This window comes from Miniopterus natalensis, chromosome 16 (genome assembly GCF_054644295.1).
Source record: "Miniopterus natalensis isolate mMinNat1 chromosome 16, mMinNat1.hap1, whole genome shotgun sequence".
Taxonomy (NCBI): Eukaryota; Metazoa; Chordata; class Mammalia; order Chiroptera; family Miniopteridae; genus Miniopterus; species Miniopterus natalensis.
Genome location: NC_142096.1, coordinates 7,613,824 through 7,623,179, shown reverse-complemented (window position 1 = coordinate 7,623,179; position 9,356 = coordinate 7,613,824).

The following is a 9,356-nucleotide window of genomic DNA, read 5'->3' as shown; positions in this document are numbered from 1 at the left end:
GGGGCCCGGGCGGGACGGGACCGGGCGGGACGGGCCGGGACGCGCGGAGCGGGAGCCGGAGGAGCCGGAGGAGCCGGAGGAGCCGGAGGAGCCGGAGCCCGGGCGCGATGAGAGTCTGGCCCGGCCGCGTTCCCCGGCGGCTCCGGCCGCATCAATGCGCCTTTCACCCGCGCGCCTCCCCGCCTCCGCCCCTCTCCCGCCCCACCCCTGGGCGCCCGAGTTTCCATCCGGCCATAGGCTGGAGCCCCCACCCCGAGCCCGACGTGGGCGGGCCGAGAGCCCGGAGCCGGCCCTCCTCCCGGCCGGGACCAGGGGCCCAGGACCCCGGGATGCGCCCGGCGCCCGGAGCGCCTGCGGCGGAGGCGGGCGAGGTGGCCGTCGGGGCGCCTGGAGGGGAGACTTCGGGGACCCAAGTGGAGCTGCTGCCGCCTAAATGAACACTGTAGAGGCGCGCGCCTTCACATGGGTCCAGGGACCGCCTTCAAGGGTTGTCAAACCCTGGCACCTTCAGGAAACTATTTGGGGAGGTGGGGGCGGAGAACCATAGGCATCATCAGGTTCTCCCTGGGGCCCAGGACCCAAATGATTAAGAAACGCGGATTAGTAATAGGCGCCAACACTTGTTAAGCTCCAGGAACTACTGGCCTTTTACGCGCGTACTCTGTCCTTTGGGACGATGGGGTGGGGACGGCACCTCCTCACTCTGCGCCTTGGACAGATGGGGAAACTGATGCTCAGGGAGGTTAAGCAGCGTTCCGCGGTAGACGTTCACTTTAGAGGAATCACTCTTGATGTCTGGTGGATATATTTTTCTAACCCCTCTGCCCCCCTTTCCCTCCCCCTCTCCTTTATCCATCCTGGAAGAAAGCGTCCCCGGGAACCCAGGCCACTCGCCAGGTAGGGTCAGGGGCTCCTTTACGCACCACCGGCTGGCATCTGGCAGGACAGAAGTCTTGCCACACCTGTTAACATCCTGAAGGTTCCTGGCAGAATGGCACTGCTGCTGAGGTCAAACTCAACCCAGCAGGGTTCCATTTGGAGGCCCAGCCAGGTTCCTGGAAGTTATAGTGGGCTCAACAGATGGCTATTGGAGAGAAGGAGCAGTTTGGCAGGGGAGCAGGTCCGTTCTAGGAATGCTCACTCCTGGGCCAGTGCCTGTCCACAGGTAAATTTCATTCCCGTTTATTAGAAGATGCAAATATACAAATGGTTCTATCTTTCATGCATCAGTTGCTGATGAATTTCAAAGTATCCCATAGTCATTGCCTGCCAGTCAAAAATTCGGTGTTGCTATGTTTGTAAATAGTATTTATGCAATTATTTGACATCATACTTGCTATTATTTTCTAAAAACGAGCAAAAAGAAGGAAATGAAAAGTAGTGATATAAATGATAAGAGCTCATAAACTTACTGAAATTAAGGTAGAAGAACCTATGTGTCAGCCAAGGTCCAATCAGAGTAACATAGACCGTGCTAGACATTTCAACAAGAGGAGACTGAATACAGGAGATTGGTTACCTAGATGCGGGAAGCCAGGATGCTGAGGTAAACCAGGTGATTACTGAAAGAAGCTACCACCCCTAGGGCTGGAACCCAAAAGAGAAGAGGTGTCTCTAGGGGAGGTCCTAGAAGCTAGAGCTTGGGGGAAGTCCCATCCACATTTCAGGGTGCACAGTTGGTTCTCCGACTTCGGGTTGGAGCACCAAGTACACTGTATTCAGACTACCAAGGAGTCCCAGGCAGCTGGTACCCCTGAGGGGTGTAGCACAGCTGCTGCAAAAGCTGAAACTATCCTCTGCTTAGTGACTTACTAAGTACTTTTACCTGATAAAGTGCTCTCTCTCTACATACTAGCTTTTTAAAAATTATTATTATAGAAGTAGGGGCTTTCATGTAAAGTTAAGGATCTGTATCATTCCATGTGTCATTCAGGATCTGATTAGGAGACAGAAACCACTGAGTGTTTCAAACAGAAGGAATTTAACATAGGAAATTGAGTATAAAACCTAGAAGCTCAGCAGGCGACAATGAAGCAACACAAAACTGTCCATAGCTGGAAGCGGCTACCACCGTCCTTAACCGGAGAGAGACAGGTGACCAGTCAAAGCTGGAATCATGTTGGGCTTGTCCAACGGAAGCTGGAGCCACAAGAGAGATGAAGCCACCGCCAGAGAAGGAAGACCAGCCCTAACTTGGCTTCTCCGCTCTTCCCACCCTCCAATCTCTGATTAGCCAAAGGCAGCTAGAGGCCCCTGAAACGAGCCTGGGGACAGCCTGGGAGGTTAGTCAGCCCTTATGATGCAAATCAGAGCAGCAGAAGCACGAAGGATGGGTCTGGGGGCAGAGAGTACTGATCAGTCCTGCTATGGGGGACCTGAATTTCTCCCTCCACTGGCTCTTGCTCCCGCCCAGTCAGCTCTAAAGCCCAGCAGTGCAGTGGCTTCGTCTGCATTCCTATACACCTAAATCACCAGAGCGTTCAGACTGGTCCTAAATGGTTAATCTACCCACACCCTACGCTAATAAGCATTAAGTATACAGCACACTTGCCATCTCATGAGTGAGTGGAATTTTTACAGTTCTAAGGAAAATAACAGTTGAGGGGAAATTATAGAACCTAAATAAATGTCATTCATGAAAGATGAGTGCAAGTCCCTCGATGTGACCACGGCCAGCACATCTTACATGCAGCCCTTGTTAGCTGGCCTTGTTATACAGCTGGAAGCTGGCTCCTTTGCGGTGCTCCGGGGCAAGCACTGGTCTGCGTTAGACCCAGAAGAGTGACATTTCATTTCTTCAAAATCATTGCCTGCTACATGCTTTCTGCTTGGCTGGTCTTTCATTTCCCGTCGAATTTCTTCCTTTCTCTTAAGTTCCGAAAAGCTGTGCACTCTGTCCCCCCTTCATTACGCCCTGTGTACAGAGGCTTTGAAATCAGCATCCTCTGAACAGGCTCTGCATTGTAAGAAGTCCTCAGGAAATTGTTCACCGTGGCAATCTGTGTTTGAAAACCGTCAAGATTAAAGACATTTCTGGGCAGTTCAGATGACTCCTTGCAGCCTGCATGTCTCTCTCAAGGCACAAAGAATGCCTGTTTTATGATAAAAGAAAGCCAAAGTAAGCAGGATATTTGGAATTACATCTTAAAACATTTAGGTTTACGAAATATATCTGGCTCTCCCATCCCCCTAAACCATGGTTTCTTGTTATGTCCCCCCCGACAGCGCCTCCTGACAGTTACAGATGTGATAATATTTTTGATATAAAGTCAGGTCATGGCAATAGAAATTGAAACAAGCCAATAATATCAATCTCCTCCCTCACCTACCAGAGTTTTTATTAAATGACAAAGCAAGCTGAATGTAATTTCACCTCTTCCCAAACCGTCCAATAGAGAATGCTAAACAGTGACAAAATGGGACTCGACTGGTGACAGGAGGGAGAAAAAGGTCAAAAGGTTTGGATTCAAAACAAGAAATGGGTAACTATCCAAAGAAAAAAAGCAAGAGCTCATGGAATAATTTGTTATAATTATGGCATAGAAGTTACCGGTTTGAAGACTTGCCAACCACTGTGTATAAAATTAAAATTAAGTCTAAGAAAACTTCCTTCCCATGTTCCTTACCATGACTTGAAAATATCCCTTTGGCAATATTATCAGATACTTTGGCAGTATTATCAGAAACACCCTCTCGCTACCTTTACCTTTTCACTCTTGGCTAGATTAATGATTCCTATTTTTATGGACACCATTGACCCCCTAATTTATTTATGGCATCTATAGAATGCATGCTTTGCAATTTATAGATGACCCAAAGCCAGAAGAATTAGCTCAAGCTGCTTGCACCAAAGCCAGAGGGGAAAGATCTGCTTGGTGGCAGTTTCGGAGAAAAAGATCAGGGTGGATAGGTCTGGGGATGGGGGGCAAGGGGGAGCAGGGCTAATATTGAATTAGCCACTTGCTAAATGAAAACCAAAGAATTGTCATGCAGAAGAAAGTCACCTGAGATTGAATACGGGGAGATGAAAATTCTCACTATCCTTTAAACAGATATAAACATCTGCTGGCCTCAACCATACACAAATTTTCTTTTGGATCTTAAATTTGGTGGCTAGGTGCTGCTATCAGTTCTAGGTGATTCAAATACCAGGGGTGATAAGAGATGCCCTGGAGCTTGGTCCCCTCATGGTTTCATTGTGACATTTCTTCATCAGGTAACTGTAGTCCTTGGCATGGGCCTTAAATTTTTTTATTGAGATATAATTGACATATAATTTTTATTACTTTCAGGTGTGCAACATAGTGGTTAAATATTTGTATATATTGTTAGATAATCATAAGTCACTCATCACCTCTCATAAAATAACATTTAAATGTATGCATACAGAAAATTTGAGTTTTAATTAGAGTAAAAATAGTTTCATAGGAAGTACTTAGAAGGGAGACCGCACATTTGGCGATTAACCTTTTATGTCCTTTAGTGTTGTCAATTTTTTTTCATTGCTATATTTTTGGTTTCCCCAAAGAATGCCAACATGGCAGGGATTGTATCTGACATTTCTAGGTATCTTCCACAATACTTAAAACAATGTGTTGAGTACATGTTAAATAATGTGTTTTGCATTGCATTGAACTGAAATTCTAGCCTTGCCTTCATATGAGTTTCAGAGCATCTAGAACAGATGGATAGAGTCAGGTTGGAAAGAGGATTGATCTCTTTAGAAATCTGTCACCAAAACGAAGTTAAAAATTTGGCTCAACAATAGGAAAACAAACAACATGATTTTAAAAAATGAGCCAAAGACCTGAACAGATACCTCACCAAAGATGTTCAGATGGCAAATAAGCATATAAAAGTGTATTATATATTTGAAAGTTGCTAAGAGAGTAAATTTTAAGTTTTCATCACAAGAAAAAAAAATTGTAGCTAGGTATGGTGATGAACGTTAACTAGACATTGTGGTGATGATTTCAAAATATATACAAATGCCAAATCATTATGTTGTATACCTGAAACTAATATAATGTTGTATGTCAATTACACTCAAAGTAAATAAAGATATGGTAACAAAGGTAAAAAAAAAAAAAAAAAAGCATATGTAAAGCTGCTTCACATCATAGGTAACTAGGGAATTGCATATTAAAACAGCTATGAGATGCATGGCACACCTATTAGAATGGCCAAAATGCAGAACACTGATACCACCAAATGCTGACGATGTTGTGGAGCAACAAGAACTCTCATTTGCTGATGGTGGAATACAAATGGTACAGCGACCTTGGAAGACAGTTTGGTGGTTTCTTACAAAACTAAACATACTCTTACCATATGACCCAGCAATTACGCTCCTTGGTATTTGCATGAGTTGAAATGAGTTGAAAACCATGTCCACACAAACACCTGCACACGGCTATTTATAGCAGCTTTATTTATAATTGCCCAAACTTGGAAGCAACCAAGATGTCTTCAGTAGGTAGATAAAAGTAAACTGTAGTATGTAGACAATAGAATGTTATTCAGCACTAAGATTTGGAGGAAAATTAAATGCATATTATTAACTGAAAGAAGTCAATCTGAAAAGGCTACAAACTACAGTATGATTTCAACTATAAGTCATTCTGGAAGAGGCAAAACTATGGAGACAGTAAAAAGGTCAGTGATTGCCAGGGCTGGGGGGGAGGGGGATGAGTGCACAAAGCACAGAATTTTTAGGACTTTGAAACTACTCTCTATGTTACCACACTGCTGGATACATGCCATTATTTATTTGTCAACTCGTAGGCTGCACAACACCAAAAGTGAACCCTAGTGTATAGACTTTGGGTGATAATGACGTGTCTCTGTAGGTTCATCAGTTGTAACAAATATACCAGTCTGGTGAGTGATGGTGATGAAGGGTAGGCTATGCCTGTGTGGGCCAGGAGGTACAGTGTATGGGAAATCTCTGTACTTTCCATTCATTTTTGCTGTGAACTTAAAACTGCTTTAAAAAATAAAGTCTGTTTTTTTAAAAGAATTGGGTATAATTGGGTGAAATAGTACAGTGTTGACTGAGGCCCCCATGAGGTCATGGCTCTGGGTCAGTGTTTGAGCAAAGGCTTCCTAGAATTACCATTTCCCTCATAGCAAAAATCATTTTGGCTGTGGCACTATGCAAAAAAAAAATCAAAAAAAAAAATCCGTGGCATTTCTCTAAGTATAAAAGAGTATGGGAACTCAGGTCATAACCAAAAGCTGTAAACCCTTTGTTCTGGAGGCTCAATATCTGTTTCATTTGCCATCACCAGCACTCAGACTGGGAAAAGCTTTCAGCTTATCGCTTATTTTCCTGCTGCGCCACCATTCCTCCATGAGAGCAGAATTTCCAAGGATTTCATACTGAAGGTTGAAGTCCCTGTAGGCACAGATCACATTTCCCCAGCCAGATGGTTACTGCTGCGCCCCTGCTGACTCTCGGCCGTCAGATGCACTCACTCCCCATAAATCCCACCATGTCCTTTCGCTCTGCAGAATAAACAAGCTCAAGTTCAGGCTTCCTTGGATGGAATGATGCAACTCTACTTGAGGTCATCAGAGGGTCTGAGATGCACATTTTTATAATGTTTCAACAAACATTTGTTGAATGTCTTTTATGTGACAAACACTCTGTGTTGGGGGCTGTGTACCACCCCCAAGGAGTTGCTTGTGATATCCGTTAAGATGAACAGAGAAGTCAACTCAATGTGGCTTACCAAGAAGACATATTTTTTCTCTTAACAGGAAGCTCAGAGGGAGGCAGTGACTGAACCACATCATCAAGGATCCAAAGTTGTTCTATCTTTATGTTCTGCCACTCTTAGGGTTTTGGCTTTGTCCCCATGTCATCATCCCGCCTAGGAAGACAGCCCCTCCAGGTGTCCCTGCTGGATATGACAACGCCTAGAAAAGAACAGGACCATCTCTTGTGGTATCTTCTTGTTAAGAGGAAGATAACCTTTTCCAGCAGCTCCCTGGCCAAAAGGGAGTCACATACCCAAACCTAAAATAATTCTTCACCAGGGGAAGATGACCGCAGAGACTTAAGCAAATCCCCAGGAGACTCCAAGCAGAATAGAACTGCTGCTTTTGCAGACTGGGGTTCTGGAGTGCAGAAAGGTGGGGGGAATGGGTGCTGAGTCGGCACCAACAGCCTCGGCTGAGGACAGAGACGTGTAACAGGAAGTTAGAAATAACTGTTTCTTTTTCTCAGAACTTCGGATGAACCCAGGCCATACCCACCCATTCTACGGAGATTCTAGACGTGCCTGTGCCACCTTTTGACCCCCCAGCATCACTCATCACCTAGAAGATGCACTCTGTGAACCCATTTCCTTCTGGTTTCCTTCGCTGGGCATGATTATTTGAGATCCATTTATTATTGCGAGTATCAGTAGTTCGTGTCTTGTTATCATGGAGCAAAATCCCATAGTTTGTTCATCCATTTATCTGAGAAGTTCACGCCCCGTCAGCATTTACAGTTCAGGGTGAGGACGTGTATCGGCTCCTTTCTAGAGAGCAGGGTTTGACCCTGGGGGCTGGGGCTTTGGGATGACCCCCAAAGCCAGGAATGTGCTGAGAGGCGATGACAGTGTGCCAGTGAGCACCCCCCGGATTTTCCTGGGGGCTCCTGGGGATTCCCTAGGAAGCTGAGGAAGAGCAGTGCCCACCCTCCATAATTTATGACCAGACTGCTTTTGTTCTTTATTTCTTGGACTTTGCATCAGAAGCAAGAATCCAAGTTACACCAGGGGCGGCTGCAAAGATATTTTCCCCGTCTACCAGACAGAGTCCTGGAAAACAGAAGGCCGAGGAGACAGGGAGGTTCCCCTCCTGTTGAGCCCCACAGGGTGCATTACTAGCAAACTCTTGGCCATGAAGTTAGGAGTCAAGTCCAGTAGATCTAATTCAGTTCCAATTTTCTGTTGGAATTATAGTAATCCTAGACCTCAGCACGTCCAGAACTGTGAGCTAAACATTGAATTCCTCAGCATATTTAACTCATGTGGTTATGAGTCATTTTTAATACATTCAACAGATATGCTGGTTTCCAAACTGCATATCCAAAGTAAGGGTTTTAATTGTTTTCCTTAGTGATTTGCTCATGTCTGCATACCAGCCGTCAGGCCTGGCTGACCAAAGCCATCTTGAAATATTTAACTTAGGATTCAGTATAGGACTAAAACATCAAATATTTCTAAGATCTCTATCCAGAGACCCAGATCATTCATCAAAGTTAAGTTCCAAACCAAGTTACAGTAGGAGGTAAAGTCAACCATGTACTTTATACATTATGTTCTATATGGAATGAATGAAATTTTACATTTCATGTAGGACATTTTTATGCATGTAGGAACAAGTTTAGTGTATCTTTTACAAATCTGGCGGGGAAGGAAATATTTACCTGGTGGGCAATACTTTTGAAAATTCTAGAATAATATTGAAGATACCCAGATTCATAAGGCTGCTTATCTTCATGTTGATGTATACCTTAAACTGCAATGTGCCTGCATTTACTTGGAATGTCAAATTAAGCAAGTAATAGAAGTTTGCAGAACAAGTTGTTCTTTCTTACCACTTTGAGCAGCCCCCCACACACACACACACAAGTTTGGAGGTAGGTGGGAAATAGCATATGTTCATTTTGAAATTAAACAATATAGAAATTCATAAAGCAGAAAGATTTCCCTGTTATTAAACCTGACTGCATTCTCACACCTCTAAAATGGTTATTACGCATAGTTTTGTACATATGTTGTTAGTCATTAAAAATACACACACAGCAGTATTTGAATATAAATTAAATAGGATTACTATATACATATGTGATGTTGTGCCTTATAAGAAATATATATTACAGTTTTGGACTTTACATTCATAGATCGATTTTGAGTTAATTTTTGTGAAGGGTGTGATGTCTGTGTCTAGATTTATTTTTTTGCATGTGAATGTCCAGTTGTTCCAGCACCACTTGTTGTGAGTTTTTTCAATCTTTACTTTTTACTTTTCCCCCCCAATCAACTGTGATTAGTAACACAGGGTTAAAAACAAAGCACAACCTGTCGTTCTCCATTTGATTTCTCAATAAATTTACCCAAAATCTCTATGGCTTGCCTGAGTAATTCCTCGTTTCACTTCACCTCCCCCGATTTTTGAGACTGTATGCTGATTTTTTGTGTTTGGGGGTCCCTAATATAAGAAACCTATGTCTGAAAGCCATTGAGACATTGACACAAGAGTCAGGTGGGTGAAAATAAGCCTCCTGCTTTTGTTAATGTTAAACCTGGTCCTGGAGAGTGGGAGCCAGATGGGCCTGCTTGTGCTCTTTTCCTCCGAAT